Genomic DNA, 26,091 nt, shown 5'->3' on the forward strand with positions numbered 1-26,091 from the left:
TATCCTTGGCTAACTTACATGATACGCGATCCGTTATTGTTGTGTCGTGGATGGTCGGGGATTTTTTATGGTTGCGGCTTGTGTCTTCAGCTTTTGAAACTCTTGATATTTCACGTTTGGACGGAACAGGAGCACAGTTTGCACAAGACTCGTGACTTACCTGATCAACATCTCTTTCCTCAAATCCGAAATATCCAAACAAAGGAGTTGGCCTGACCCTTTTTGGGAATTAAACATACCTATTTCAGCACTTTCTTCGTGTTGCTCTGCCATTATGTTCGAATGACTGTAAATCTCGTGATGCTAACGTATTTTGCACTTGCAAAGAAACACTCCATTTACTCTGACTCCGCCCATAACAAACACTGCTTGATTCTAGACCGTGTGTTTTGTGCTTGGTCTTTGCACATTAATCGCGACGATTGTCATTAATTAATCGTGGGGCACGCATATCGTTATCATGATAAAAAATACGATTAATCGTGCAGCCCTAACCGGTGGTATTGTGTCTCGGGCGCACAAGGCAAACAAGAGATTCTTCAAGAGGTGAGTGCGAAGTACAGTTTACAGCCACAGGCTATAGGAATCCTGGGCATGACATAGCCCCTCTGTGTCTCCTGAAAGTTTTTTTCTGTACGTGGAAAATTTAAGAACGAGAATGTCCTCAGTGTGGGTAGCCAGAGTGCAAGAAGCCCAGTCATGCTCCCCTCGCTGGTGGCGCACAAAATGCTACGCAACCAGACACAAGAGGGCATCCAGGCGCATCAATGTGGCCGTGCCTCGTTGGCGCAGTTTGGCAGCGCGTCAGTCTCATAATCTGAAGGTCGTGAGTTTGAGCCTCACACGGGGCAGAGTGACTTTTTGTCGACAAATTTGAGACGTTAGCCCCATTTCCCTTCTGCACAGTGTGCCGGGCATCCACGGTCTGAGTCCCAGTGTGCCCTCCCTGGTGGTCTAGTGGTTAGGATTCGGCGCTCTCACCGCCGCGGCCCGGGTAGTTTCCCGGTCAGGGAACGTGCTTTTGACGTCCGCTTGCCTTTTCACCGGGTCCTGCGCAACGTTGCTTCGAAGGCAAGGATCGCAGCACCTCCAAGTGGCAAAGCTGCACTGCCTCCAGCCCATCGACTTAAGGTTGGCCTGCTAAATTGCTTTCTTCCAGTCCTGTGCTCCACCATCAGAGCAATCAGAGCCTTGTGCAGACACCCAACGTGTGGGAGGAAGGAGTAAAAACACGATCGAACCAGCCAGGAGTCGAACCTAGAATCTTCTGATCCGTAGTCAGACGCGTTATCCATTGCGCCACTGGTCCAGCCGCCAAGCTTCACCTCTACCAAAATGGGAAGTCGGGTGGTCCCCCGCATGCCTGTCTCCTGGCATCTTTGAAATGACGCTCCCTCGGAAGAAATCGCAAAACACAGCATGGAGGGGCTCCAATAAGAGCAATATAGTGTCAGAAGTGGGATTCGAACCCACGCCTCCAGAAGAGACTGCGACAGGAACGCAGCGCCTAATGCTGGGTACACACCAAAAGATAATCGGGCTGATTTTGGGCCGATTTCCCCCCTTCCGACGATCCTAGCTGTGTCTCGATTATCCTGATGGTTCTACAGATTATCTTATCAGATTTTCCCTTGGTGTGAGGTGTGTTAAGAGTGTCCGAACCCGTTCAGAAGAACGTCGGAGCCGCCCCGATCGCGAATCGTAAATATTAAACAGGTAAATTCTTATTTATTTCTTCATAACCGCCTTGAAATGGTGACGAATGTGGATTTTTCGAAATGAGGAAGAATGTACCCGAAGCCCTTCATCTGCCAAAAGCACACGCAACCAGTCTCCATTTGCCCTGTAACGGATGCTGTCAAAGTGGTTTTGCATTCAAAGATCCTTCCCCCTTTCCTCATACTGTATTAGAAGCGCCGTCTTTGTACTTTTCACCAGCGTTTTATGGTTCACAGTCGCCTTCTAAAGTAGACAACTGTTAACCATACGGCGGCGACATCCTTAGAAGAACCGGTGGTATTGTGTCTCGGGCGCACAAGGCAAACAAGAGATTCTTCAAGAGGTGAGTGCGAAGTACAGTTTACAGCCACAGGCTATAGGAATCCTGGGCATGACATAGCCCCTCTGTGTCTCCTGAAAGTTTTTTTCTGTACGTGGAAAATTTAAGAACGAGAATGTCCTCAGTGTGGGTAGCCAGAGTGCAAGAAGCCCAGTCATGCTCCCCTCGCTGGTGGCGCACAAAATGCTACGCAACCAGACACAAGAGGGCATCCAGGCGCGTCAATCTGGCCGTGCCTCGTTGGCGCAGTTAGGCAGCGCGTCAGTCTCATAATCTGAAGGTCGTGAGTTCGAGCCTCAAACGGGGCAGAGTAACTTTTTGTAGACAAGTTTGAGACGTTAGCCCCATTTCCCTTCTGCACAGTGTGCCGGGCATCCACGGTCTGAGTCCCAGTGTGCCCTCACTGGTGGTCTAGTGGTTAGGATTCGGCGCTCTCACCGCCGCGGCCCGGGTTCGATTCCCGGTCAGGGAACGTGCTTTTGACGTCCGCTTGCCTTTTCACCGGTTTCTGCGCAACGTTGCTTCGAAGGCAAGGATCGCAGCACCTCCAAGTGGCAAAGCTGCACTGCCTCCAGCCCATCGACTTAAGGTTGGCCTGCTAAATTGCTTTCTTCCAGTCCTGTGCTCCACCATCAGAGCAATCAGAGCCTTGTGCAGACACCCAACGTGTCGGAGGAAGGAGTAAAAACACGATCGAACCAGCCAGGAGTCGAACCTAGAATCTTCTGATCCGTAGTCAGACGCGTTATCCATTGCGCCACTGGTCCAGCCGCCAAGCTTTACCTCTACCAAAATGGAAAGTCGGGTGGTCCCCCGCATGCCTGTCTCCTGGCATCTTTGAAATGACGCTCCCTCGGAAGAAATCGCAAAACACAGCATGGAGGGGCTCCAATAAGAGCAATGTAGTGTCAGAAGTGGGATTCGAACCCACGCCTCCAGAAGAGACTGCGACAGGAACGCAGCGCCTAATGCTGGGTACACACCAAAAGATAATCGGGCTGATTTTGGGCCGATTTCCCCCCTTCCGACGATCCTAGCTGTGTCTCGATTATCCTGATGGTTCTACAGATTATCTTATCAGATTTCCCTTGGTGTGAGGTGTGTTAAGAGTGTCCGAATCCGTTCAGAAGAACGTCGGAGCCGCCCCGATCGCGAATCGTAAATATTAAACAGGTAAATTCTTATTTATTTCTTCATAACCGCCTTGAAATGGTGACGAATGTGGATTTTTCGAAATGAGGAAGAATGTACCCGAGACTGCGACAGGAACGAAGCGCCTAATGCTGGGTACACACCAAAAGATAATCGGGCTGATTTTGGGCCGATTTCCCCCCTTCCGACGATCCTAGCTGTGTCTCGATTATCCTGATGGTTCTACAGATTATCTTATCAGATTTTCCCTTGGTGTGAAGTGTGTTAAGAGTGTCCGAACCCGTTCAGAAGAACGTCGGAGCCGCCCCGATCGCGAATCGTAAATATTAAACAGGTAAATTCTTATTTATTTCTTCATAACCGCCTTGAAATAGTGACGAATGTGGATTTTTCGAAATGAGGAAGAATGTACCCGAAGCCCTTCATCTGCCAAAAGCACACGCAACCAGTCTCCATTTGCCCTGTAACGGATGCTGTCAAAGTGGTTTTGCATTCAAAGATCCTTCCCCCTTTCCTCATACTGTATTAGAACCGCCGTCTTTGTACTTTTCACCAGCGTTTTATGGTTCACAGTCGCCTTTAAAAGTAGACAACTGTTAACCATACGGCGGCGACATCCTTAGAAGAACCGGTGGTATTGTGTCTCGGGCGCACAAGGCAAACAAGAGATTCTTCAAGAGGTGAGTGCGAAGTACAGTTTACAGCCACAGGCTATAGGAATCCTGGGCATGACATAGCCCCTCTGTGTCTCCTGAAAGTTTTTTTCTGTACGTGGAAAATTTAAGAACGAGAATGTCCTCAGTGTGGGTAGCCAGAGTGCAAGAAGCCCAGTCGTGCTCCCCTCGCTGGTGGCGCACAAAATGCTACGCAACCAGACACAAGAGGGCATCCAGGCGCGTCAATGTGGCCGTGCCTCGTTGGCGCAGTTAGGCAGCGCGTCAGTCTCATAATCTGAAGGTCGTGAGTTCGAGCCTCACACGGGGCAGAGTAACTTTTTGTAGACAAGTTTGAGACGTTAGCCCCATTTCCCTTCTGCACAGTGTGCCGGGCATCCACGGTCTGAGTCCCAGTGTGCCCTCACTGGTGGTCTAGTGGTTAGGATTCGGCGCTCTCACCGCCGCGGCCCGGGTTCGATTCCCGGTCAGGGAACGTGCTTTTGACCTCCGCTTGCCTTTTCACCGGTTTCTGCGCAACGTTGCTTCGAAGGCAAGGATCGCAGCACCTCCAAGTGGCAAAGCTGCACTGCCTCCAGCCCATCGACTTAAGGTTGGCCCGCTAAATTGCTTTCTTCCAGTCCTGTGCTCCACCATCAGAGCAATCAGAGCCTTGTGCAGACACCCAACGTGTGGGAGGAAGGAGTAAAAACACGATCGAACCAGCCAGGAGTCGAACCTAGAATCTTCTGATCCGTAGTCAGACGCGTTATCCATTGCGCCACTGGTCCAGCCGCCAAGATTTACCTCTACCAAAATGGAAAGTCGGGTGGTCCCCCGCATGCCTGTCTCCTGGCATCTTTGAAATGACGCTCCCTCGGAAGAAATCGCAAAACACAGCATGGAGGGGCTCCAATAAGAGCAATGTAGTGTCAGAAGTGGGATTCGAACCCACGCCTCCAGAAGAGACTGCGACAGGAACACAGCGCCTAATGCTGGGTACACACCAAAATATAATCGGGCTGATTTTGGGCCGATTTCCCCCCTTCCGACGATCCTAGCTGTGTCTCGATTATCCTGATGGTTCTACAGATTATCTTATCAGATTTTCCCTTGGTGTGAGGTGTGTTAAGAGTGTCCGAACCCGTTCAGAAGAACGTCGGAGCCGCCCCGATCGCGAATCGTAAATATTAAACAGGTAAATTCTTATTTATTTCTTCATAACCGCCTTGAAATGGTGACGAATGTGGATTTTTCGAAATGAGGAAGAATGTACCCGAAGCCCTTCATCTGCCAAAAGCACACGCAACCAGTCTCCATTTGCCCTGTAACGGATGCTGTCAAAGTGGTTTTGCATTCAAAGATCCTTCCCCCTTTCCTCATACTGTATTAGAAGCGCCGTCTTTGTACTTTTCACCAGCGTTTTATGGTTCACAGTCGCCTTCTAAAGTAGACAACTGTTAACCATACGGCGGCGACATCCTTAGAAGAACCGGTGGTATTGTGTCTCGAGCGCACAAGGCAAACAAGAGATTCTTCAAGAGGTGAGTGCGAGGTACAGTTTACAGCCACAGGCTGTAGGAATCCTGGGCATGACATAGCCCCTCTGTGTCTCCTGAAAGTTTTTTTCTGTACGTGGAAAATTTAAGAACGAGAATGTCCTCAGTGTGGGTAGCCAGAGTGCAAGAAGCCCAGTCGTGCTCCCCTCGCTGGTGTCGCACAAAATGCTACGCAACCAGACACAAGAGGGCATTCAGGAGCGTCAATGTGGCAGTGCCTCGTTGGCGCAGTTAGGCAGCGCGTCAGTCTCATAATCTGAAGGTCGTGAGTTCGAGCCTCACACGGGGCAGAGTGACTTTTTGTAGACAAGTTTGAGACGTTAGCCCCATTTCCCTTCTGCACAGTGTGCCGGGCATCCACGGTCTGAGTCCCAGTGTGCCCTCCCTGGTGGTCTAGTGGTTAGGATTCGGCGCTCTCACCGCCGCGGCCCGGGTTCGATTCCCGGTCAGGGAACGTGCTTTTGACGTCCGCTTGCCTTTTCACCGGTTTCTGCGCAACGTTGCTTCGAAGGCAAGGATCGCAGCACCTCCAAGTGGCAAAGCTACACTGCCTCCAGCCCATCGACTTAAGGTTGGCCTGCTAAATTGCTTTCTTCCAGTCCTGTGCTCCACCATCAGAGCAATCAGAGCCTTGTGCAGACACCCAACGTGTGGGAGGAAGGAGTAAAAACACGATCGAACCAGCCAGGAGTCGAACCTAGAATCTTCTGATCCGTAGTCAGACGCGTTATCCATTGCGCCACTGGTCCAGCCGCCAAGCTTTACCTCTACCAAAATGGAAAGTCGGGTGGTCCCCCGCATGCCTGTCTCCTGGCATCTTTGAAATGACGCTCCCTCGGAAGAAATCGCAAAACACAGCATGGAGGGGCTCCAATAAGAGCAATGTAGTGTCAGAAGTGGGATTCGAACCCACGCCTCCAGAAGAGACTGCGACAGGAACGCAGCGCCTAATGCTGGGTACACACCAAAAGATAATCGGGCTGATTTTGGGCCGATTTCCCCCCTTCCGACGATCCTAGCTGTGTCTCGATTATCCTGATGGTTCTACAGATTATCTTATCAGATTTTCCCTTGGTGTGAGGTGTGTTAAGAGTGTCCGAACCCGTTCAGAAGAACGTCGGAGCCGCCCCGATCGCGAATCGTAAATATTAAACAGGTAAATTCTTATTTATTTCTTCATAACCGCCTTGAAATGGTGACGAATGTGGATTTTTCGAAATGAGGAAGAATGTACCCGAAGCCCTTCATCTGCCAAAAGCACACGCAACCAGTCTCCATTTGCCCTGTAACGGATGCTGTCAAAGTGGTTTTGCATTCAAAGATCCTTTCCCCTTTCCTCATACTGTATTAGAAGCACCGTCTTTGTACTTTTCACAAGCGTTTTATGGTTCACAGTCGCCTTCTAAAGTAGACAACTGTTAACCATACGGCGGCGACATCCTTAGAAGAACCGGTGGTATTGTGTCTCGAGCGCACAAGGCAAACAAGAGATTCTTCAAGAGGTGAGTGCGAGGTACAGTTTACAGCCACAGGCTGTAGGAATCCTGGGCATGACATAGCCCCTCTGTGTCTCCTGAAAGTTTTTTTCTGTACGTGGAAAATTTAAGAACGAGAATGTCCTCAGTGTGGGTAGCCAGAGTGCAAGAAGCCCAGTCGTGCTCCCCTCGCTGGTGGCGCACAAAATGCTACGCAACCAGACACAAGAGGGCATCCAGGCGCGTCAATGTGGCCGTGCCTCGTTGGCACAGTTAGGCAGCGCGTCAGTCTCATAATCTGAAGGTCGTGAGTTCGAGCCTCACACGGGGCAGAGTAACTTTTTGTAGACAAGTTTGAGACGTTAGCCCCATTTCCCTTCTGCACAGTGTGCCGGGCATCCACGGTCTGAGTCCCAGTGTGCCCTCACTGGTGGTCTAGTGGTTAGGATTCGGCGCTCTCACCGCCGCGGCCCGGGTTCGATTCCCGGTCAGGGAACGTGCTTTTGACGTCCGCTTGCCTTTTCACCGGTTTCTGCGCAACGTTGCTTCGAAGGCAAGGATCGCAGCACCTCCAAGTGGCAAAGCTGCACTGCCTCCAGCCCATCGACTTAAGGTTGGCCTGCTAAATTGCTTTCTTCCAGTCCTGTGGTCCACCATCAGAGCAATCAGACCCTTGTGCAGACACCCAACGTGTGGGAGGAAGGAGTAAAAACACGATCGAACCAGCCAGGAGTCGAACCTAGAATCTTCTGATCCGTAGTCAGACACGTTATCCATTGCGCCACTGGTCCAGCCGCCAAGCTTTACCTCTACCAAAATGGAAAGTCGGGTGGTCCCCCGCATGCCTGTCTCCTGGCATCTTTGAAATGACGCTCCCTCGGAAGAAATCGCAAAACACAGCATGGAGGGGCTCCAATAAGAGCAATGTAGTGTCAGAAGTGGGATTCGAACCCACGCCTCCAGAAGAGACTGCGACAGGAACGCAGCGCCTAATGCTGGGTACACACCAAAAGATAATCGGGCTGATTTTGGGCCGATTTCCCCCCTTCCGACGATCCTAGCTGTGTCTCGATTATCCTGATGGTTCTACAGATTATCTTATCAAATTTTCCCTTGGTGTGAGGTGTGTTAAGAGTGTCCGAATCCGTTCAGAAGAACGTCGGAGCCGCCCCGATCGCGAATCGTAAATATTAAACAGGTAAATTCTTATTTATTTCTTCATAACCGCCTTGAAATGGTGACGAATGTGGATTTTTCGAAATGAGGAAGAATGTACCCGAGACTGCGACAGGAACGCAGCGCCTAATGCTGGGTACACACCAAAAGATAATCGGGCTGATTTTGGGCCGATTTCCCCCCTTCCGACGATCCTAGCTGTGTCTCGATTATCCTGATGGTTCTACAGATTATCTTATCAGATTTTCCCTTGGTGTGAAGTGTGTTAAGAGTGTCCGAACCCGTTCAGAAGAACGTCGGAGCCGCCCCGATCGCGAATCGTAAATATTAAACAGGTTAATTCTTATTTATTTCTTCATAACCGCCTTGAAATGGTGACGAATGTGGATTTTTCAAAATGAGGAAGAATGTACCCGAAGCCCTTCATCTGCCAAAAGCACACGCAACCAGTCTCCATTTGCCCTGTAACGGATGCTGTCAAAGTGGTTTTGCATTCAAAGATCCTTCCCCCTTTCCTCATACTGTATTAGAAGCGCCGTCTTTGTACTTTTCACCAGCGTTTTATGGTTCACAGTCGCCTTTAAAAGTAGACAACTGTTAACCATACGGCGGCGACATCCTTAGAAGAACCGGTGGTATTGTGTCTCGGGCGCACAAGGCAAACAAGAGATTCTTCAAGAGGTGAGTGCGAAGTACAGTTTACAGCCACAGGCTATAGGAATCCTGGGCATGACATAGCCCCTCTGTGTCTCCTGAAAGTTTTTTTCTGTACGTGGAAAATTTAAGAACGAGAATGTCCTCAGTGTGGGTAGCCAGAGTGCAAGAAGCCCAGTCGTGCTCCCCTCGCTGGTGGCGCACAAAATGCTACGCAACCAGACACAAGAGGGCATCCAGGCGCGTCAATGTGGCCGTGCCTCGTTGGCGCAGTTAGGCAGCGCGTCAGTCTCATAATCTGAAGGTCGTGAGTTCGAGCCTCACACGGGGCAGAGTAACTTTTTGTAGACAAGTTTGAGACGTTAGCCCCATTTCCCTTCTGCACAGTGTGCCGGGCATCCACGGTCTGAGTCCCAGTGTGCCCTCACTGGTGGTCTAGTGGTTAGGATTCGGCGCTCTCACCGCCGCGACGCGGGTTCGATTCCAGGTCAGGGAACGTGCTTTTGACGTCCGCTTGCCTTTTCACCGGTTTCTGCGCAACGTTGCTTCGAAGGCAAGGATCGCAGCACCTCCAAGTGGCAAAGCTGCACTGCCTCCAGCCCATCGACTTAAGGTTGGCCTGCTAAATTGCTTTCTTCCAGTCCTGTGCTCCACCATCAGAGCAATCAGAGCCTTGTGCAGACACCCAACGTGTGGGAGGAAGGAGTAAAAACACGATCGAACCAGCCAGGAGTCGAACCTAGAATCTTCTGATCCGTAGTCAGACGCGTTATCCATTGCGCCACTGGTCCAGCCGCCAAGATTTACCTCTACCAAAATGGAAAGTCGGGTGGTCCCCCGCATGCCTGACTCCTGGCATCTTTGAAATGACGCTCCCTCGGAAGAAATCGCAAAACACAGCATGGAGGGGCTCCAATAATAGCGATGTAGTGTCAGAAGTGGGATTCGAACCCACGCCTCCAGAAGAGACTGCGACAGGAACGCAGCGCCTAATGCTGGGTACACACCAAAATATAATCGGGCTGATTTTGGGCCGATTTCCCCCCTTCCGACGATCCTAGCTGTGTCTCGATTATCCTGATGGTTCTACAGATTATCTTATCAGATTTTCCCTTGGTGTGAGGTGTGTTAAGAGTGTCCGAACCCGTTCAGAAGAACGTCGGAGCCGCCCCGATCGCGAATCGTAAATATTAAACAGGTAAATTCTTATTTATTTCTTCATAACCGCCTTGAAATGGTGACGAATGTGGATTTTTCGAAATGAGGAAGAATGTACCCGAAGCCCTTCATCTGCCAAAAGCACACGCAACCAGTCTCCATTTGCCCTGTAACGGATGCTGTCAAAGTGGTTTTGCATTCAAAGATCCTTCCCCCTTTCCTCATACTGTATTAGAAGCGCCGTCTTTGTACTTTTCACCAGCGTTTTATGGTTCACAGTCGCCTTCTAAAGTAGACAACTGTTAACCATACGGCGGCGACATCCTTAGAAGAACCGGTGGTATTGTGTCTCGGGCGCACAAGGCAAACAAGAGATTCTTCAAGAGGTGAGTGCGAAGTACAGTTTACAGCCACAGGCTATAGGAATCCTGGGCATGACATAGCCCCTCTGTGTCTCCTGAAAGTTTTTTTCTGTACGTGGAAAATTTAAGAACGAGAATGTCCTCAGTGTGGGTAGCCAGAGTGCAAGAAGCCCAGTCATGCTCCCCTCGCTGGTGGCGCAGAAAATGCTACGCAACCAGACACAAGAGGGCATCCAGGCGCGTCAATGTGGCCGTGCCTCGTTGGCGCAGTTAGGCAGCGCGTCAGTCTCATAATCTGAAGGTCGTGAGTTCGAGCCTCACACGGGGCAGAGTAACTTTTTGTAGACAAGTTTGAGACGTTAGCCCCATTTCCCTTCTGCACAGTGTGCCGGGCATCCACGGTCTGAGTCCCAGTGTGCCCTCACTGGTGGTCTAGTGGTTAGGATTCGGCGCTCTCACCGCCGCGGCCCGGGTTCGATTCCCGGTCAGGGAACGTGCTTTTGACGTCCGCTTGCCTTTTCACCGGTTTCTGCGCAACGTTGCTTCGAAGGCAAGGATCGCAGCACCTCCAAGTGGCAAAGCTGCACTGCCTCCAGCCCATCGACTTAAGGTTGGCCTGCTAAATTGCTTTCTTCCAGTCCTGTGCTCCACCATCAGAGCAATCAGAGCCTTGTGCAGACACCCAACGTGTGGGAGGAAGGAGTAAAAACACGATCGAACCAGCCAGGAGTCGAACCTAGAATCTTCTGATCCGTAGTCAGACGCGTTATCCATTGCGCCACTGGTCCAGCCGCCAAGCTTTACCTCTACCAAAATGGAAAGTCGGGTGGTCCCCCGCATGCCTGTCTCCTGGCATCTTTGAAATGACGCTCCCTCTGAAGAAATCGCAAAACACAGCATGGAGGGGCTCCAATAAGAGCAATGTAGTGTCAGAAGTGGGATTCGAACCCACGCCTCCAGAAGAGACTGCGACAGGAACGCAGCGCCTAATGCTGGGTACACACCAAAAGATAATCGGGCTGATTTTGGGCCGATTTCCCCCCTTCCGACGATCCTAGCTGTGTCTCGATTATCCTGATGGTTCTACAGATTATCTTATCAGATTTTCCCTTGGTGTGAGGTGTGTTAAGAGTGTCCGAATCCGTTCAGAAGAACGTCGGAGCCGCCCCGATCGCGAATCGTAAATATTAAACAGGTAAATTCTTATTTATTTCTTCATAACCGCCTTGAAATGGTGACGAATGTGGATTTTTCGAAATGAGGAAGAATGTACCCGAGACTGCGACAGGAACGCAGCGCCTAATGCTGGGTACACACCAAAAGATAATCGGGCTGATTTTGGGCCGATTTCCCCCCTTCCGACGATCCTAGCTGTGTCTCGATTATCCTGATGGTTCTACAGATTATCTTATCAGATTTTCCCTTGGTGTGAAGTGTGTTAAGAGTGTCCGAACCCGTTCAGAAGAACGTCGGAGCCGCCCCGATCGCGAATCGTAAATATTAAACAGGTTAATTCTTATTTATTTCTTCATAACCGCCTTGAAATGGTGACGAATGTGGATTTTTCAAAATGAGGAAGAATGTACCCGAAGCCCTTCATCTGCCAAAAGCACACGCAACCAGTCTCCATTTGCCCTGTAACGGATGCTGTCAAAGTGGTTTTGCATTCAAAGATCCTTCCCCCTTTCCTCATACTGTATTAGAAGCGCCGTCTTTGTACTTTTCACCAGCGTTTTATGGTTCACAGTCGCCTTTAAAAGTAGACAACTGTTAACCATACGGCGGCGACATCCTTAGAAGAACCGGTGGTATTGTGTCTCGGGCGCACAAGGCAAACAAGAGATTCTTCAAGAGGTGAGTGCGAAGTACAGTTTACAGCCACAGGCTATAGGAATCCTGGGCATGACATAGCCCCTCTGTGTCTCCTGAAAGTTTTTTTCTGTACGTGGAAAATTTAAGAACGAGAATGTCCTCAGTGTGGGTAGCCAGAGTGCAAGAAGCCCAGTCGTGCTCCCCTCGCTGGTGGCGCACAAAATGCTACGCAACCAGACACAAGAGGGCATCCAGGCGCGTCAATGTGGCCGTGCCTCGTTGGCGCAGTTAGGCAGCGCGTCAGTCTCATAATCTGAAGGTCGTGAGTTCGAGCCTCACACGGGGCAGAGTAACTTTTTGTAGACAAGTTTGAGACGTTAGCCCCATTTCCCTTCTGCACAGTGTGCCGGGCATCCACGGTCTGAGTCCCAGTGTGCCCTCACTGGTGGTCTAGTGGTTAGGATTCGGCGCTCTCACCGCCGCGACGCGGGTTCCATTCCAGGTCAGGGAACGTGCTTTTGACGTCCGCTTGCCTTTTCACCGGTTTCTGCGCAACGTTGCTTCGAAGGCAAGGATCGCAGCACCTCCAAGTGGCAAAGCTGCACTGCCTCCAGCCCATCGACTTAAGGTTGGCCTGCTAAATTGCTTTCTTCCAGTCCTGTGCTCCACCATCAGAGCAATCAGAGCCTTGTGCAGACACCCAACGTGTGGGAGGAAGGAGTAAAAACACGATCAAACCAGCCAGGAGTCGAACCTAGAATCTTCTGATCCGTAGTCAGACGCGTTATCCATTGCGCCACTGGTCCAGCCGCCACGCTTCACCTCTACCAAAATGGGAAGTCGGGTGGTCCCCCGCATGCCTGTCTCCTGGCATCTTTGAAATGACGCTCCCTCGGAAGAAATCGCAAAACACAGCATGGAGGGGCTCCAATAAGAGCAATATAGTGTCAGAAGTGGGATTCGAACCCACGCCTCCAGAAGAGACTGCGACAGGAACGCAGCGCCTAATGCTGGGTACACACCAAAAGATAATCGGGCTGATTTTGGGCCGATTTCCCCCCTTCCGACGATCCTAGCTGTGTCTCGATTATCCTGATGGTTCTACAGATTATCTTATCAGATTTTCCCTTGGTGTGAGGTGTGTTAAGAGTGTCCGAATCCGTTCAGAAGAACGTCGGAGCCGCCCCCATTGCGAATCGTAAATATTAAACAGGTAAATTCTTATTTATTTCTTCATAACCGCCTTGAAATGGTGACGAATGTGGATTTTTCGAAATGAGGAAGAATGTACCCGAGACTGCGACAGGAACGCAGCGCCTAATGCTGGGTACACACCAAAAGATAATCGGGCTGCTTTTGGGCCGATTACCCCCCTTCCGACGATCCTAGCTGTGTCTCGATTATCCTGATGGTTCTACAGATTATCTTATCAGATTTTCCCTTGGTGTGAAGTGTGTTAAGAGTGTCCGAACCCGTTCAGAAGAACGTCGGAGCCGCCCCGATCGCGAATCGTAAATATTAAACAGGTTAATTCTTATTTATTTCTTCATAACCGCCTTGAAATGGTGACGAATGTGGATTTTTCAAAATGAGGAAGAATGTACCCGAAGCCCTTCATCTGCCAAAAGCACACGCAACCAGTCTCCATTTGCCCTGTAACGGATGCTGTCAAAGTGGTTTTGCATTCAAAGATCCTTCCCCCTTTCCTCATACTGTATTAGAAGCGCCGTCTTTGTACTTTTCACCAGCGTTTTATGGTTCACAGTCGCCTTTAAAAGTAGACAACTGTTAACCATACGGCGGCGACATCCTTAGAAGAACCGGTGGTATTGTGTCTCGGGCGCACAAGGCAAACAAGAGATTCTTCAAGAGGTGAGTGCGAAGTACAGTTTACAGCCACAGGCTATAGGAATCCTGGGCATGACATAGCCCCTCTGTGTCTCCTGAAAGTTTTTTTCTGTACGTGGAAAATTTAAGAACGAGAATGTCCTCAGTGTGGGTAGCCAGAGTGCAAGAAGCCCAGTCGTGCTCCCCTCGCTGGTGGCGCACAAAATGCTACGCAACCAGACACAAGAGGGCATCCAGGCGCGTCAATGTGGCCGTGCCTCGTTGGCGCAGTTAGGCAGCGCGTCAGTCTCATAATCTGAAGGTCGTGAGTTCGAGCCTCACATGGGGCAGAGTAACTTTTTGTAGACAAGTTTGAGACGTTAGCCCCATTTCCCTTCTGCACAGTGTGCCGGGCATCCACGGTCTGGGTCCCAGTGTGCCCTCACTGGTGGTCTAGTGGTTAGGATTCGGCGCTCTCACCGCCGCGGCCCGGGTTCGATTCCCGGTCAGGGAACGTGCTTTTGACGTCCGCTTGCCTTTTCACCGGTTTCTGCGCAACGTTGCTTCGAAGGCAAGGATCGCAGCACCTCCAAGTGGCAAAGCTGCACTACCTCCAGCCCATCGACTTAAGGTTGGCCTGCTAAATTGCTTTCTTCCAGTCCTGTGCTCCACCATCAGAGCAATCAGAGCCTTGTGCAGACACCCAACGTGTGGGAGGAAGGAGTAAAAACACGATTGAACCAGCCAGGAGTCGAACCTAGAATCTTCTGATCCGTAGTCAGACGCGTTATCCATTGCGCCACTGGTCCAGCCGCCAAGCTTTACCTCTACCAAAATGGAAAGTCGGGTGGTCCCCCGCATGCCTGTCTCCTGGCATCTTTGAAATGACGCTCCCTCGGAAGAAATCGCAAAACACAGCATGGAGGGGCTCCAATAAGAGCAATGTAGTGTCAGAAGTGGGATTCGAACCCACGCCTCCAGAAGAGACTGCGACAGGAACGCAGCGCCTAATGCTGGGTACACACCAAAATATAATCGGGCTGATTTTGGGCCGATTTCCCCCCTTCCGACGATCCTAGCTGTGTCTCGATTATCCTGATGGTTCTACAGATTATCTTATCAGATTTTCCCTTGGTGTGAGGTGTGTTAAGAGTGTCCAAACCCGTTCAGAAGAACGTCGGAGCCGCCCCGATCGCGAATCGTAAATATTAAACAGGTAAATTCTTATTTATTTCTTCATAACCGCCTTGAAATGGTGACGAATGTGGATTTTTCGAAATGAGGAAGAATGTACCCGAAGCCCTTCATCTGCCAAAAGCACACGCAACCAGTCTCCATTTGCCCTGTAACGGATGCTGTCAAAGTGGTTTTGCATTCAAAGATCCTTCCCCCTTTCCTCATACTGTATTAGAAGCGCCGTCTTTGTACTTTTCACCAGCGTTTTATGGTTCACAGTCGCCTTCTAAAGTAGACAACTGTTAACCATACGGCGGCGACATCCTTAGAAGAACCGGTGGTATTGTGTCTCGAGCGCACAAGGCAAACAAGAGATTCTTCAAGAGGTGAGTGCGAGGTACAGTTTACAGCCACAGGCTGTAGGAATCCTGGGCATGACCTAGCCCCTCTGTGTCTCCTGAAAGTTTTTTTCTGTACTTGAAAAATTTAAGAACGAGAATGTCCTCAGTGTGGGTAGCCAGAGTGCAAGAAGCCCAGTCGTGCTCCCTTCGCTGGTGTCGCACAAAATGCTACGCAACCAGACACAAGAGGGCATTCAGGAGCGTCAATGTGGCCGTGCCTCGTTGGCGCAGTTAGGCAGCGCGTCAGTCTCATAATCTGAAGGTCGTGAGTTCGAGCCTCACACGGGGCAGAGTGACTTTTTGTAGACAAGTTTGAGACGTTAGCCCCATTTCCCTTCTGCACAGTGTGCCGGGCATCCACGGTCTGAGTCCCAGTGTGCCCTCCCTGGTGGTCTAGTGGTTAGGATTCGGCGCTCTCACCGCCGCGGCCCGGGTTCGATTCCCGGTCAGGGAACGTGCTTTTGACGTCCGCTTGCCTTTTCACCGGTTTCTGCGCAACGTTGCTTCGAAGGCAAGGATCGAAGCACCTCCAAGTGGCAAAGCTACACTGCCTCCAGCCCATCGACTTAAGGTTGGCCTGCTAAATTGCTTTCTTCCAGTCCTGTGCTCCACCATCAGAGCAATCAGAGCCTTGTGCAGACACCCAACGTGTGGGAGGAAGGAGTAAAAACACGATCGAACCAGCCAGGAGTCGAACCTAGAATCTTCTGATCCGTAGTCAGACGCGTTATCCATTGCGCCACTGGTCCAGCCGCCAAGCTTTACCTCTACCAAAATGGAAAGTCGGGTGGTCCCCCGCATGCCTGTCTCCTGGCATCTTTGAAATGACGCTCCCTCGGAAGAAATCGCAAAACACAGCATGGAGGGGCTCCAATAAGAGCAATGTAGTGTCAGAAGTGGGATTCGAACCAACGCCTCCAGAAGAGACTGCGACAGGAACGCAGCGCCTAATGCTGGGTACACACCAAAAGATAATCGGGCTGATTTTGGGCCGATTTCCCCCCTTCCGACGATCCTAGCTGTGTCTCGATTATCCTGATGGTTCTACAGATTATCTTATCAGATTTTCCCTTGGTGTGAGGTGTGTTAAGAGTGTCCGAACCCGTTCAGAAGAACGTCGGAGCCGCCCCGATCGCGAATCGTAAATATTAAACAGGTAAATTCTTATTTATTTCTTCATAACCGCCTTGAAATGGTGACGAATGTGGATTTTTCGAAATGAGGAAGAATGTACCCGAAGCCCTTCATCTGCCAAAAGCACACGCAACCAGTCTCCATTTGCCCTGTAACGGATGCTGTCAAAGTGGTTTTGCATTCAAAGATCCTTTCCCCTTTCCTCATACTGTATTAGAAGCACCGTCTTTGTACTTTTCACAAGCGTTTTATGGTTCACAGTCGCCTTCTAAAGTAGACAACTGTTAACCATACGGCGGCGACATCCTTAGAAGAACCGGTGGTATTGTGTCTCGAGCGCACAAGGCAAACAAGAGATTCTTCAAGAGGTGAGTGCGAGGTACAGTTTACAGCCACAGGCTGTAGGAATCCTGGGCATGACATAGCCCCTCTGTGTCTCCTGAAAGTTTTTTTCTGTACATGGAAAATTTAAGAACGAGAATGTCCTCAGTGTGGGTAGCCAGAGTGCAAGAAGCCCAGTCGTGCTCCCCTCGCTGGTGTCGCACAAAATGCTACGCAACCAGACACAAGAGGGCATTCAGGAGCGTCAATGTGGCCGTGCCTCGTTGGCGCAGTTAGGCAGCGCGTCAGTCTCTTAATCTGAAGGTCGTGAGTTCGAGCCTCACACGGGGCAGAGTAACTTTTTGTAGACAAGTTTGAGACGTTAGCCCCATTTCCCTTCTGCACAGTGTGCCGGGCATCCACGGTCTGAGTCCCAGTGTGCCCTCCCTGGTGGTCTAGTGGTTAGGATTCGGCGCTCTCACCGCCGCGGCCCGGGTTCGATTCCCGGTCAGGTAACGTGCTTTTGACGTCCGCTTGCCTTTTCACCGGTTTCTGCGCAACGTTGCTTCGAAGGCAAGGATCGCAGCACCTCCAAGTGACAAAGCTGCACTGCCTCCAGCCCATCGACTTAAGGTTGGCCTGCTAAATTGCTTTCTTCCAGTCCTGTGCTCCACCATCAGAGCCATCAGAGCAATCAGAGCCTTGTGCAGACACCCAACGTGTGGGAGGAAGGATTAAAAACACAATCGAACCAGCCAGGAGTCGAACCTAGAATCTTCTGATCCGTAGTCAGACGCGTTATCCATTGCGCCACTGGTCCAGCCGCCAAGCTTTACCTCTACCAAAATGGAAAGTCGGGTGGTCCCCCGCATGCCTGTCTCCTGGCATCTTTGAAATGACGCTCCCTCGGAAGAAATCGCAAAACACAGCATGGAGGGGCTCCAATAAGAGCAATGTAGTGTCAGAAGTGGGATTCGAACCCACGCCTCCAGAAGAGACTGCGACAGGAACGCAGCGCCTAATGCTGGGTACACACCAAAAGATAATCGGGCTGATTTTGGGCCGATTTCCCCCCTTCCGACGATCCTAGCTGTGTCTCGATTATCCTGATGGTTCTACAGATTATCTTATCAGATTTTCCCTTGGTGTGAGGTGTGTTAAGAGTGTCCGAATCCGTTCAGAAGAACGTCGGAGCCGCCCCGATCGCGAATCGTAAATATTAAACAGGTAAATCCTTATTTATTTCTTCATAACCGCCTTGAAATGGTGACGAATGTGGATTTTTCGAAATGAGGAAGAATGTACCCGAGACTGCGACAGGAACGCAGCGCCTAATGCTGGGTACACACCAAAAGATAATCGGGCTGATTTTGGGCCGATTTCCCCCCTTCCGACGATCCTAGCTGTGTCTCGATTATCCTGATGGTTCTACAGATTATCTTATCAGATTTTCCCTTGGTGTGAAGTGTGTTAAGAGTGTCCGAACCCGTTCAGAAGAACGTCGGAGCCGCCCCGATCGCGAATCGTAAATATTAAACAGGTTAATTCTTATTTATTTCTTCATAACCGCCTTGAAATGGTGACGAATGTGGATTTTTCAAAATGAGGAAGAATGTACCCGAAGCCCTTCATCTGCCAAAAGCACACGCAACCAGTCTCCATTTGCCCTGTAACGGATGCTGTCAAAGTGGTTTTGCATTCAAAGATCCTTCCCCCTTTCCTCATACTGTATTAGAAGCGCCGTCTTTGTACTTTTTACCAGCGTTTTATGGTTCACAGTCGCCTTTAAAAGTAGACAACTGTTAACCATACGGCGGCGACATCCTTAGAAGAACCGGTGGTATTGTGTCTCGGGCGCACAAGGCAAACAAGAGATTCTTCAAGAGGTGAGTGCGAAGTACAGTTTACAGCCACAGGCTATAGGAATCCTGGGCATGACATAGCCCCTCTGTGTCTCCTGAAAGTTTTTTTCTGTACGTGGAAAATTTAAGAACGAGAATGTCCTCAGTGTGGGTAGCCAGAGTGCAAGAAGCCCAGTCGTGCTCCCCTCGCTGGTGGCGCACAAAATGCTACGCAACCAGACACAAGAGGGCATCCAGGCGCGTCAATGTGGCCGTGCCTCGTTGGCGCAGTTAGGCAGCGCGTCAGTCTCATAATCTGAAGGTCGTGAGTTCGAGCCTCACACGGGGCAGAGTAACTTTTTGTAGACAAGTTTGAGACGTTAGCCCCATTTCCCTTCTGCACAGTGTGCCGGGCATCCACGGTCTGGGTCCCAGTGTGCCCTCCCTGGTGGTCTAGTGGTTAGGATTCGGCGCTCTCACCGCCGCGGCCCGGGTTCGATTCCCGGTCAGGGAACGTGCTTTTGACGTCCGCTTGCCTTTTCACCGGTTTCTGCGCAACGTTGCTTCGAAGGCAAGGATCACAGCACCTCCAAGTGGCAAAGCTGCACTGCCTCCAGCCCATCGACTTAAGGTTGGCCTGCTAAATTGCTTTCTTCCAGTCCTGTGCTCCACCATCAGAGCAATCAGAGCCTTGTGCAGACACCCAACGTGTGGGAGGAAGGAGTAAAAACACGATCGAACCAGCCAGGAGTCGAACCTAGAATCTTCTGATCCGTAGTCAGACGCGTTATCCATTGCGCCACTGGTCCAGCCGCCAAGATTTACCTCTACCAAAATGGAAAGTCGGGTGGTCCCCCGCATGCCTGTCTCCTGGCATCTTTGAAATGACGCTCCCTCGGAAGAAATCGCAAAACACAGCATGGAGGGGCTCCAATAAGAGCAATGTAGTGTCAGAAGTGGGATTCGAACCCACGCCTCCAGAAGAGACTGCGACAGGAACGCAGCGCCTAATGCTGGGTACACACCAAAATATAATCGGGCTGATTTTGGGCCGATTTCCCCCCTTCCGACGATCCTAGCTGTGTCTCGATTATCCTGATGGTTCTACAGATTATCTTATCAGATTTTCCCTTGGTGTGAGGTGTGTTAAGAGTTTCCGAACCCGTTCAGAAGAACGTCGGAGCCGCCCCGATCGCGAATCGTAAATATTAAACAGGTAAATTCTTATTTATTTCTTCATAACCGCCTTGAAATGGTGACGAATGTGGATTTTTCGAAATGAGGAAGAATGTACCCGAAGCCCTTCATCTGCCAAAAGCACACGCAACCAGTCTCCATTTGCCCTGTAACGGATGCTGTCAAAGTGGTTTTGCATTCAAGGATCCTTCCCCCTTTCCTCATACTGTATTAGAAGCGCCGTCTTTGTACATTTCACCAGCGTTTTATGGTTCACAGTCGCCTTCTAAAGTAGACAACTGTTAACCATACGGCGGCGACATCCTTAGAAGAACCGGTGGTATTGTGTCTCGAGCGCACAAGGCAAACAAGAGATTCTTCAAGAGGTGAGTGCGAGGTACAGTTTACAGCCACAGGCTGTAGGAATCCTGGGCATGACATAGCCCCTCTGTGTCTCCTGAAAGTTTTTTTCTGTACGTGGAAAATTTAAGAACGAGAATGTCCTCAGTGTGGGTAGCCAGAGTGCAAGAAGCCCAGTCGTGCTCCCCTCGCTGGTGTCGCACAAAATGCTACGCAACCAGACACAAGAGGGCATTCAGGAGCATCAATGTGGCCGTGCCTCGTTGGCGCAGTTAGGCAGCGCGTCAGTCTCATAATCTGAAGGTCGTGAGTTCGAGCCTCACACGGGGCAGAGTGACTTTTTGTAGACAAGTTTGAGACGTTAGCCCCATTTCCCTTCTGCACAGTGTGCCGGGCATCCACGGTCTGAGTCCCAGTGTGCCCTCCCTGGTGGTCTAGTGGTTAGGATTCGGCGCTCTCACCGCCGCGGCCCGGGTTCGATTCCCGGTCAGGGAACGTGCTTTTGACGTCCGCTTGCCTTTTCACCGGTTTCTGCGCAACGTTGCTTCGAAGGCAAGGATCGCAGCACCTCCAAGTGGCAAAGCTACACTGCCTCCAGCCCATCGACTTAAGGTTGGCCTGCTAAATTGCTTTCTTCCAGTCCTGTGCTCCACCATCAGAGCAATCAGAGCCTTGTGCAGACACCCAACGTGTGGGAGGAAGGAGTAAAAACACGATCGAACGAGCCAGGAGTCGAACCTAGAATCTTCTGATCCATAGTCAGACGCGTTATCCATTGCGCCACTGGTCCAGCCACCAAGCTTTACCTCTACCAAAATGGAAAGTCGGGTGGTCCCCCGCATGCCTGTCTCCTGGCATCTTTGAAATGACGCTCCCTCGGAAGAAATCGCAAAACACAGCATGGAGGGGCTCCAATAAGAGCAATGTAGTGTCAGAAGTGGGATTCGAACCCACGCCTCCAGAAGAGACTGCGACAGGAACGCAGCGCCTAATGCTGGGTACACACCAAAAGATAATCGGGCTGATTTTGGGCCGATTTCCCCCCTTCCGACGATCCTAGCTGTGTCTCGATTATCCTGATGGTTCTACAGATTATCTTATCAGATTTTCCCTTGGTGTGAGGTGTGTTAAGAGTGTCCGAACCCGTTCAGAAGAACGTCGGAGCCGCCCCGATCGCGAATCGTAAATATTAAACAGGTAAATTCTTATTTATTTCTTCATAACCGCCTTGAAATGGTGACGAATGTGGATTTTTCGAAATGAGGAAGAATGTACCCGAAGCCCTTCATCTGCCAAAAGCACACGCAACCAGTCTCCATTTGCCCTGTAACGGATGCTGTCAAAGTGGTTTTGCATTCAAAGATCCTTTCCCCTTTCCTCATACTGTATTAGAAGCACCGTCTTTGTACTTTTCACAAGCGTTTTATGGTTCACAGTCGCCTTCTAAAGTAGACAACTGTTAACCATACGGCGGCGACATCCTTAGAAGAACCGGTGGTATTGTGTCTCGAACACACAAGGCAAACAAGAGATTCTTCAAGAGGTGAGTGCGAGGTACAGTTTACAGCCACAGGCTGTAGGAATCCTGGGCATGACATAGCCCCTCTGTGTCTCCTGAAAGTTTTTTTCTGTACATGGAAAATTTAAGAACGAGAATGTCCTCAGTGTGGGTAGCCAGAGTGCAAGAAGCCCAGTCGTGCTCCCCTCGCTGGTGTCGCACAAAATGCTACGCAACCAGACACAAGAGGGCATTCAGGAGCATCAATGTGGCCGTGCCTCGTTGGCGCAGTTAGGCAGCGCGTCAGTCTCATAATCTGAAGGTCGTGAGTTCGAGCCTCACACGGGGCAGAGTGACTTTTTGTAGACAAGTTTGAGACGTTAGCCCCATTTCCCTTCTGCACAGTGTGCCGGGCATCCACGGTCTGAGTCCCAGTGTGCCCTCCCTGGTGGTCTAGTGGTTAGGATTCGGCGCTCTCACCGCCGCGGCCCGGGTTCGATTCCCGGTCAGGGAACATGCTTTTGACGTCCGCTTGCCTTTTCACCGGTTTCTGCGCAACGTTGCTTCGAAGGCAAGGATCGCAGCACCTCCAAGTGGCAAAGCTACACTGCCTCCAGCCCATCGACTTAAGGTTGGCCTGCTAAATTGCTTTCTTCCAGTCCTGTGCTCCACCATCAGAGCAATCAGAGCCTTGTGCAGACACCCAACGTGTGGGAGGAAGGAGTAAAAACACGATCGAACCAGCCAGGAGTCGAACCTAGAATCTTCTGATCCATAGTCAGACGCGTTATCCATTGCGCCACTGGTCCAGCCACCAAGCTTTACCTCTACCAAAATGGAAAGTCGGGTGGTCCCCCGCATGCCTGTCTCCTGGCATCTTTGAAATGACGCTCCCTCGGAAGAAATCGCAAAACACAGCATGGAGGGGCTCCAATAAGAGCAATGTAGTGTCAGAAGTGGGATTCGAACCCACGCCTCCAGAAGAGACTGCGACAGGAACGCAGCGCCTAATGCTGGGTACACACCAAAAGATAATCGGGCTGATTTTGGGCCGATTTCCCCCCTTCCGACGATCCTAGCTGTGTCTCGATTATCCTGATGGTTCTACAGATTATCTTATCAGATTTTCCCTTGGTGTGAGGTGTGTTAAGAGTGTCCGAACCCGTTCAGAAGAACGTCGGAGCCGCCCCGATCGCGAATCGTAAATATTAAACAGGTAAATTCTTATTTATTTCTTCATAACCGCCTTGAAATGGTGACGAATGTGGATTTTTCGAAATGAGGAAGAATGTACCCGAAGCCCTTCATCTGCCAAAAGCACACGCAACCAGTCTCCATTTGCCCTGTAACGGATGCTGTCAAAGTGGTTTTGCATTCAAAGATCCTTTCCCCTTTCCTCATACTGTATTAGAAGCACCGTCTTTGTACTTTTCACAAGCGTTTTATGGTTCACAGTCGCCTTCTAAAGTAGACAACTGTTAACCATACGGCGGCGACATCCTTAGAAGAACCGGTGGTATTGTGTCTCGAGCGCACAAGGCAAACAAGAGATTCTTCAAGAGGTGAGTGCGAGGTACAGTTTACAGCCACAGGCTGTAGGAATCCTGGGCATGACATAGCCCCTCTGTGTCTCCTGAAAGTTTTTTTCTGTACATGGAAAATTTAAGAACGAGAATGTCCTCAGTGTGGGTAGCCAGAGTGCAAGAAGCCCAGTCGTGCTCCCCTCGCTGGTGTTGCACAAAATGCTACGCAACCAGACACAAGAGGGCATTCAGGAGCGTCAATGTGGCCGTGCCTCGTTGGCGCAGTTAGGCAGCGCGTCAGTCTCATAATCTGAAGGTCGTGAGTTCGAGCCTCACACGGGGCAGAGTAACTTTTTGTAGACAAGTTTGAGACGTTAGCCCCATTTCCCTTCTGCACAGTGTGCCGGGCATCCACGGTCTGAGTCCCAGTGTGCCCTCCCTGGTGGTCTAGTGGTTAGGATTCGGCGCTCTCACCGCCGCGGCCCGGGTTCGATTCCCGGTCAGGGAACGTGCTTTTGACGTCCGCTTGCCTTTTCACCGGTTTCTGCGCAACGTTGCTTCGAAGGCAAGGATCGCAGCACCTCCAAGTGACAAAGCTGCACTGCCTCCAGCCCATCGACTTAAGGTTGGCCTGCTAAATTGCTTTCTTCCAGTCCTGTGCTCCACCATCAGAGCAATCAGAGCCTTGTGCAGACACCCAACGTGTGGGAGGAAGGATTAAAAACACAATCGAACCAGCCAGGAGTCGAACCTAGAATCTTCTGAACCGTAGTCAGACGCGTTATCCATTGCGCCACTGGTCCAGCCGCCAAGCTTTACCTCTAACAAAATGGAAAGTCGGGTGGTCCCCCGCATGCCTGTCTCCTGGCATCTTTGAAATGACGCTCCCTCGGAAGAAATCGCAAAACACAGCATGGAGGGGCTCCAATAAGAGCAATGTAGTGTCAGAAGTGGGATTCGAACCCACGCCTCCAGAAGAGACTGCGACAGGAACGCAGCGCCTAATGCTGGGTACACACCAAAAGATAATCGGGCTGATTTTGGGCCGATTTCCCCCCTTCCGACGATCCTAGCTGTGTCTCGATTATCCTGATGGTTCTACAGATTATCTTATCAGATTTTCCCTTGGTGTGAGGTGTGTTAAGAGTGTCCGAATCCGTTCAGAAGAACGTCGGAGCCGCCCCGATCGCGAATCGTAAATATTAAACAGGTAAATCCTTATTTATTTCTTCATAACCGCCTTGAAATGGTGACGAATGTGGATTTTTCGAAATGAGGAAGAATGTACCCGAGACTGCGACAGGAACGCAGCGCCTAATGCTGGGTACACACCAAAAGATAATCGGGCTGATTTTGGGCCGATTTCCCCCCTTCCGACGATCCTAGCTGTGTCTCGATTATCCTGATGGTTCTACAGATTATCTTATCAGATTTTCCCTTGGTGTGAGGTGTGTTAAGAGTGTCCGAATCCGTTCAGAAGAACGTCGGAGCCGCCCCGATCGCGAATCGTAAATATTAAACAGGTAAATTCTTATTTATTTCTTCATAACCGCCTTGAAATGGTGACGAATGTGGATTTTTCGAAATGAGGAAGAATGTACCCGAAGCCCTTCATCTGCCAAAAGCACACGCAACCAGTCTCCATTTGCCCTGTAACGGATGCTGTCAAAGTGGTTTTGCATTCAAAGATCCTTTCCCCTTTCCTCATACTGTATTAGAAGCACCGTCTTTGTACTTTTCACAAGCGTTTTATGGTTCACAGTCGCCTTCTAAAGTAGACAACTGTTAACCATACGGCGGCGACATCCTTAGAAGAACCGGTGGTATTGTGTCTCGAGCGCACAAGGCAAACAAGAGATTCTTCAAGAGGTGAGTGCGAGGTACAGTTTACAGCCACAGGCTGTAGGAATCCTGGGCATGACATAGCCCCTCTGTGTCTCCTGAAAGTTTTTTTCTGTACATGGAAAATTTAAGAACGAGAATGTCCTCAGTGTGGGTAGCCAGAGTGCAAGAAGCCCAGTCGTGCTCCCCTCGCTGGTGTCGCACAAAATGCTACGCAACCAGACACAAGAGGGCATTCAGGAGCGTCAATGTGGCCGTGCCTCGTTGGCGCAGTTAGGCAGCGCGTCAGTCTCATAATCTGAAGGTCGTGAGTTCGAGCCTCACACGGGGCAGAGTAACTTTTTGTAGACAAGTTTGAGACGTTAGCCCCATTTCCCTTCTGCACAGTGTGCCGGGCATCCACGGTCTGAGTCCCAGTGTGCCCTCCCTGGTGGTCTAGTGGTTAGGATTCGGCGCTCTCACCGCCGCGGCCCGGGTTCGATTCCCGGTCAGGGAACGTGCTTTTGACGTCCGCTTGCCTTTTCACCGGTTTCTGCGCAACGTTGCTTCGAAGGCAAGCATCGCAGCACCTCCAAGTGACAAAGCTGCACTGCCTCCAGCCCATCGACTTAAGGTTGGCCTGCTAAATTGCTTTCTTCCAGTCCTGTGCTCCACCATCAGAGCAATCAGAGCCTTGTGCAGACACCCAACGTGTGGGAGGAAGGATTAAAAACACAATCGAACCAGCCAGGAGTCGAACCTAGAATCTTCTGATCCGTAGTCAGACGCGTTATCCATTGCGCCACTGGTCCAGCCGCCAAGCTTTACCTCTAACAAAATGGAAAGTCGGGTGGTCCCCCGCATGCCTGTCTCCTGGCATCTTTGAAATGACGCTCCCTCGGAAGAAATCGCAAAACACAGCATGGAGGGGCTCCAATAAGAGCAATGTAGTG

The 26,091-nt window shown here is 50.7% G+C and overlaps 41 non-coding genes across 41 annotated transcripts; 25 read left to right on the forward strand and 16 right to left on the reverse strand.

Annotated features, from left to right (window-relative positions):
• Nucleotides 1-777: 777 nt before the first annotated feature.
• On the forward strand, nt 778-851 carry trnam-cau (transfer RNA methionine (anticodon CAU)). The gene has a single exon. It is a non-coding gene; the product is annotated as a tRNA-Met (tRNA).
• Nucleotides 852-1,236: 385 nt separating this feature from the next.
• On the reverse strand, nt 1,237-1,309 carry trnar-acg (transfer RNA arginine (anticodon ACG)). The gene has a single exon. It is a non-coding gene; the product is annotated as a tRNA-Arg (tRNA).
• Nucleotides 1,310-2,293: 984 nt separating this feature from the next.
• Nucleotides 2,294-2,367, forward strand: trnam-cau (transfer RNA methionine (anticodon CAU)). The gene has a single exon. It is a non-coding gene; the product is annotated as a tRNA-Met (tRNA).
• Nucleotides 2,368-2,753: 386 nt separating this feature from the next.
• trnar-acg (transfer RNA arginine (anticodon ACG)) lies at nt 2,754-2,826 on the reverse strand. Its single transcript has one exon. It is a non-coding gene; the product is annotated as a tRNA-Arg (tRNA).
• A 1,296-nt stretch (nt 2,827-4,122) lies between these two features.
• On the forward strand, nt 4,123-4,196 carry trnam-cau (transfer RNA methionine (anticodon CAU)). Its single transcript has one exon. It is a non-coding gene; the product is annotated as a tRNA-Met (tRNA).
• Nucleotides 4,197-4,582: 386 nt separating this feature from the next.
• Nucleotides 4,583-4,655, reverse strand: trnar-acg (transfer RNA arginine (anticodon ACG)). The gene has a single exon. It is a non-coding gene; the product is annotated as a tRNA-Arg (tRNA).
• A 984-nt stretch (nt 4,656-5,639) lies between these two features.
• On the forward strand, nt 5,640-5,713 carry trnam-cau (transfer RNA methionine (anticodon CAU)). Its single transcript has one exon. It is a non-coding gene; the product is annotated as a tRNA-Met (tRNA).
• A 92-nt stretch (nt 5,714-5,805) lies between these two features.
• On the forward strand, nt 5,806-5,877 carry trnae-cuc (transfer RNA glutamic acid (anticodon CUC)). Its single transcript has one exon. It is a non-coding gene; the product is annotated as a tRNA-Glu (tRNA).
• A 222-nt stretch (nt 5,878-6,099) lies between these two features.
• trnar-acg (transfer RNA arginine (anticodon ACG)) lies at nt 6,100-6,172 on the reverse strand. The gene has a single exon. It is a non-coding gene; the product is annotated as a tRNA-Arg (tRNA).
• Nucleotides 6,173-7,156: 984 nt separating this feature from the next.
• trnam-cau (transfer RNA methionine (anticodon CAU)) lies at nt 7,157-7,230 on the forward strand. The gene has a single exon. It is a non-coding gene; the product is annotated as a tRNA-Met (tRNA).
• Nucleotides 7,231-7,322: 92 nt separating this feature from the next.
• Nucleotides 7,323-7,394, forward strand: trnae-cuc (transfer RNA glutamic acid (anticodon CUC)). Its single transcript has one exon. It is a non-coding gene; the product is annotated as a tRNA-Glu (tRNA).
• Nucleotides 7,395-7,616: 222 nt separating this feature from the next.
• Nucleotides 7,617-7,689, reverse strand: trnar-acg (transfer RNA arginine (anticodon ACG)). The gene has a single exon. It is a non-coding gene; the product is annotated as a tRNA-Arg (tRNA).
• Nucleotides 7,690-8,986: 1,297 nt separating this feature from the next.
• On the forward strand, nt 8,987-9,060 carry trnam-cau (transfer RNA methionine (anticodon CAU)). Its single transcript has one exon. It is a non-coding gene; the product is annotated as a tRNA-Met (tRNA).
• A 386-nt stretch (nt 9,061-9,446) lies between these two features.
• On the reverse strand, nt 9,447-9,519 carry trnar-acg (transfer RNA arginine (anticodon ACG)). Its single transcript has one exon. It is a non-coding gene; the product is annotated as a tRNA-Arg (tRNA).
• Nucleotides 9,520-10,503: 984 nt separating this feature from the next.
• trnam-cau (transfer RNA methionine (anticodon CAU)) lies at nt 10,504-10,577 on the forward strand. Its single transcript has one exon. It is a non-coding gene; the product is annotated as a tRNA-Met (tRNA).
• A 92-nt stretch (nt 10,578-10,669) lies between these two features.
• On the forward strand, nt 10,670-10,741 carry trnae-cuc (transfer RNA glutamic acid (anticodon CUC)). Its single transcript has one exon. It is a non-coding gene; the product is annotated as a tRNA-Glu (tRNA).
• A 222-nt stretch (nt 10,742-10,963) lies between these two features.
• trnar-acg (transfer RNA arginine (anticodon ACG)) lies at nt 10,964-11,036 on the reverse strand. Its single transcript has one exon. It is a non-coding gene; the product is annotated as a tRNA-Arg (tRNA).
• A 1,297-nt stretch (nt 11,037-12,333) lies between these two features.
• Nucleotides 12,334-12,407, forward strand: trnam-cau (transfer RNA methionine (anticodon CAU)). The gene has a single exon. It is a non-coding gene; the product is annotated as a tRNA-Met (tRNA).
• Nucleotides 12,408-12,793: 386 nt separating this feature from the next.
• On the reverse strand, nt 12,794-12,866 carry trnar-acg (transfer RNA arginine (anticodon ACG)). The gene has a single exon. It is a non-coding gene; the product is annotated as a tRNA-Arg (tRNA).
• A 1,297-nt stretch (nt 12,867-14,163) lies between these two features.
• trnam-cau (transfer RNA methionine (anticodon CAU)) lies at nt 14,164-14,237 on the forward strand. The gene has a single exon. It is a non-coding gene; the product is annotated as a tRNA-Met (tRNA).
• A 92-nt stretch (nt 14,238-14,329) lies between these two features.
• trnae-cuc (transfer RNA glutamic acid (anticodon CUC)) lies at nt 14,330-14,401 on the forward strand. The gene has a single exon. It is a non-coding gene; the product is annotated as a tRNA-Glu (tRNA).
• A 222-nt stretch (nt 14,402-14,623) lies between these two features.
• On the reverse strand, nt 14,624-14,696 carry trnar-acg (transfer RNA arginine (anticodon ACG)). The gene has a single exon. It is a non-coding gene; the product is annotated as a tRNA-Arg (tRNA).
• A 984-nt stretch (nt 14,697-15,680) lies between these two features.
• trnam-cau (transfer RNA methionine (anticodon CAU)) lies at nt 15,681-15,754 on the forward strand. Its single transcript has one exon. It is a non-coding gene; the product is annotated as a tRNA-Met (tRNA).
• A 92-nt stretch (nt 15,755-15,846) lies between these two features.
• On the forward strand, nt 15,847-15,918 carry trnae-cuc (transfer RNA glutamic acid (anticodon CUC)). The gene has a single exon. It is a non-coding gene; the product is annotated as a tRNA-Glu (tRNA).
• A 222-nt stretch (nt 15,919-16,140) lies between these two features.
• Nucleotides 16,141-16,213, reverse strand: trnar-acg (transfer RNA arginine (anticodon ACG)). The gene has a single exon. It is a non-coding gene; the product is annotated as a tRNA-Arg (tRNA).
• A 1,453-nt stretch (nt 16,214-17,666) lies between these two features.
• trnar-acg (transfer RNA arginine (anticodon ACG)) lies at nt 17,667-17,739 on the reverse strand. Its single transcript has one exon. It is a non-coding gene; the product is annotated as a tRNA-Arg (tRNA).
• Nucleotides 17,740-19,036: 1,297 nt separating this feature from the next.
• On the forward strand, nt 19,037-19,110 carry trnam-cau (transfer RNA methionine (anticodon CAU)). The gene has a single exon. It is a non-coding gene; the product is annotated as a tRNA-Met (tRNA).
• A 92-nt stretch (nt 19,111-19,202) lies between these two features.
• On the forward strand, nt 19,203-19,274 carry trnae-cuc (transfer RNA glutamic acid (anticodon CUC)). Its single transcript has one exon. It is a non-coding gene; the product is annotated as a tRNA-Glu (tRNA).
• Nucleotides 19,275-19,496: 222 nt separating this feature from the next.
• trnar-acg (transfer RNA arginine (anticodon ACG)) lies at nt 19,497-19,569 on the reverse strand. Its single transcript has one exon. It is a non-coding gene; the product is annotated as a tRNA-Arg (tRNA).
• A 984-nt stretch (nt 19,570-20,553) lies between these two features.
• trnam-cau (transfer RNA methionine (anticodon CAU)) lies at nt 20,554-20,627 on the forward strand. The gene has a single exon. It is a non-coding gene; the product is annotated as a tRNA-Met (tRNA).
• Nucleotides 20,628-20,719: 92 nt separating this feature from the next.
• trnae-cuc (transfer RNA glutamic acid (anticodon CUC)) lies at nt 20,720-20,791 on the forward strand. Its single transcript has one exon. It is a non-coding gene; the product is annotated as a tRNA-Glu (tRNA).
• A 222-nt stretch (nt 20,792-21,013) lies between these two features.
• Nucleotides 21,014-21,086, reverse strand: trnah-aug (transfer RNA histidin (anticodon AUG)). Its single transcript has one exon. It is a non-coding gene; the product is annotated as a tRNA-His (tRNA).
• Nucleotides 21,087-22,070: 984 nt separating this feature from the next.
• Nucleotides 22,071-22,144, forward strand: trnam-cau (transfer RNA methionine (anticodon CAU)). Its single transcript has one exon. It is a non-coding gene; the product is annotated as a tRNA-Met (tRNA).
• Nucleotides 22,145-22,236: 92 nt separating this feature from the next.
• Nucleotides 22,237-22,308, forward strand: trnae-cuc (transfer RNA glutamic acid (anticodon CUC)). Its single transcript has one exon. It is a non-coding gene; the product is annotated as a tRNA-Glu (tRNA).
• A 222-nt stretch (nt 22,309-22,530) lies between these two features.
• trnah-aug (transfer RNA histidin (anticodon AUG)) lies at nt 22,531-22,603 on the reverse strand. The gene has a single exon. It is a non-coding gene; the product is annotated as a tRNA-His (tRNA).
• A 984-nt stretch (nt 22,604-23,587) lies between these two features.
• On the forward strand, nt 23,588-23,661 carry trnam-cau (transfer RNA methionine (anticodon CAU)). The gene has a single exon. It is a non-coding gene; the product is annotated as a tRNA-Met (tRNA).
• A 92-nt stretch (nt 23,662-23,753) lies between these two features.
• On the forward strand, nt 23,754-23,825 carry trnae-cuc (transfer RNA glutamic acid (anticodon CUC)). The gene has a single exon. It is a non-coding gene; the product is annotated as a tRNA-Glu (tRNA).
• Nucleotides 23,826-24,047: 222 nt separating this feature from the next.
• Nucleotides 24,048-24,120, reverse strand: trnar-acg (transfer RNA arginine (anticodon ACG)). The gene has a single exon. It is a non-coding gene; the product is annotated as a tRNA-Arg (tRNA).
• Nucleotides 24,121-25,417: 1,297 nt separating this feature from the next.
• trnam-cau (transfer RNA methionine (anticodon CAU)) lies at nt 25,418-25,491 on the forward strand. Its single transcript has one exon. It is a non-coding gene; the product is annotated as a tRNA-Met (tRNA).
• A 92-nt stretch (nt 25,492-25,583) lies between these two features.
• Nucleotides 25,584-25,655, forward strand: trnae-cuc (transfer RNA glutamic acid (anticodon CUC)). The gene has a single exon. It is a non-coding gene; the product is annotated as a tRNA-Glu (tRNA).
• Nucleotides 25,656-25,877: 222 nt separating this feature from the next.
• trnar-acg (transfer RNA arginine (anticodon ACG)) lies at nt 25,878-25,950 on the reverse strand. The gene has a single exon. It is a non-coding gene; the product is annotated as a tRNA-Arg (tRNA).
• Nucleotides 25,951-26,091: the final 141 nt, after the last annotated feature.

Source organism: Paramisgurnus dabryanus, chromosome 1 (genome assembly GCF_030506205.2).
Source record: "Paramisgurnus dabryanus chromosome 1, PD_genome_1.1, whole genome shotgun sequence".
Classification (NCBI taxonomy): domain Eukaryota; kingdom Metazoa; phylum Chordata; class Actinopteri; order Cypriniformes; family Cobitidae; genus Paramisgurnus; species Paramisgurnus dabryanus.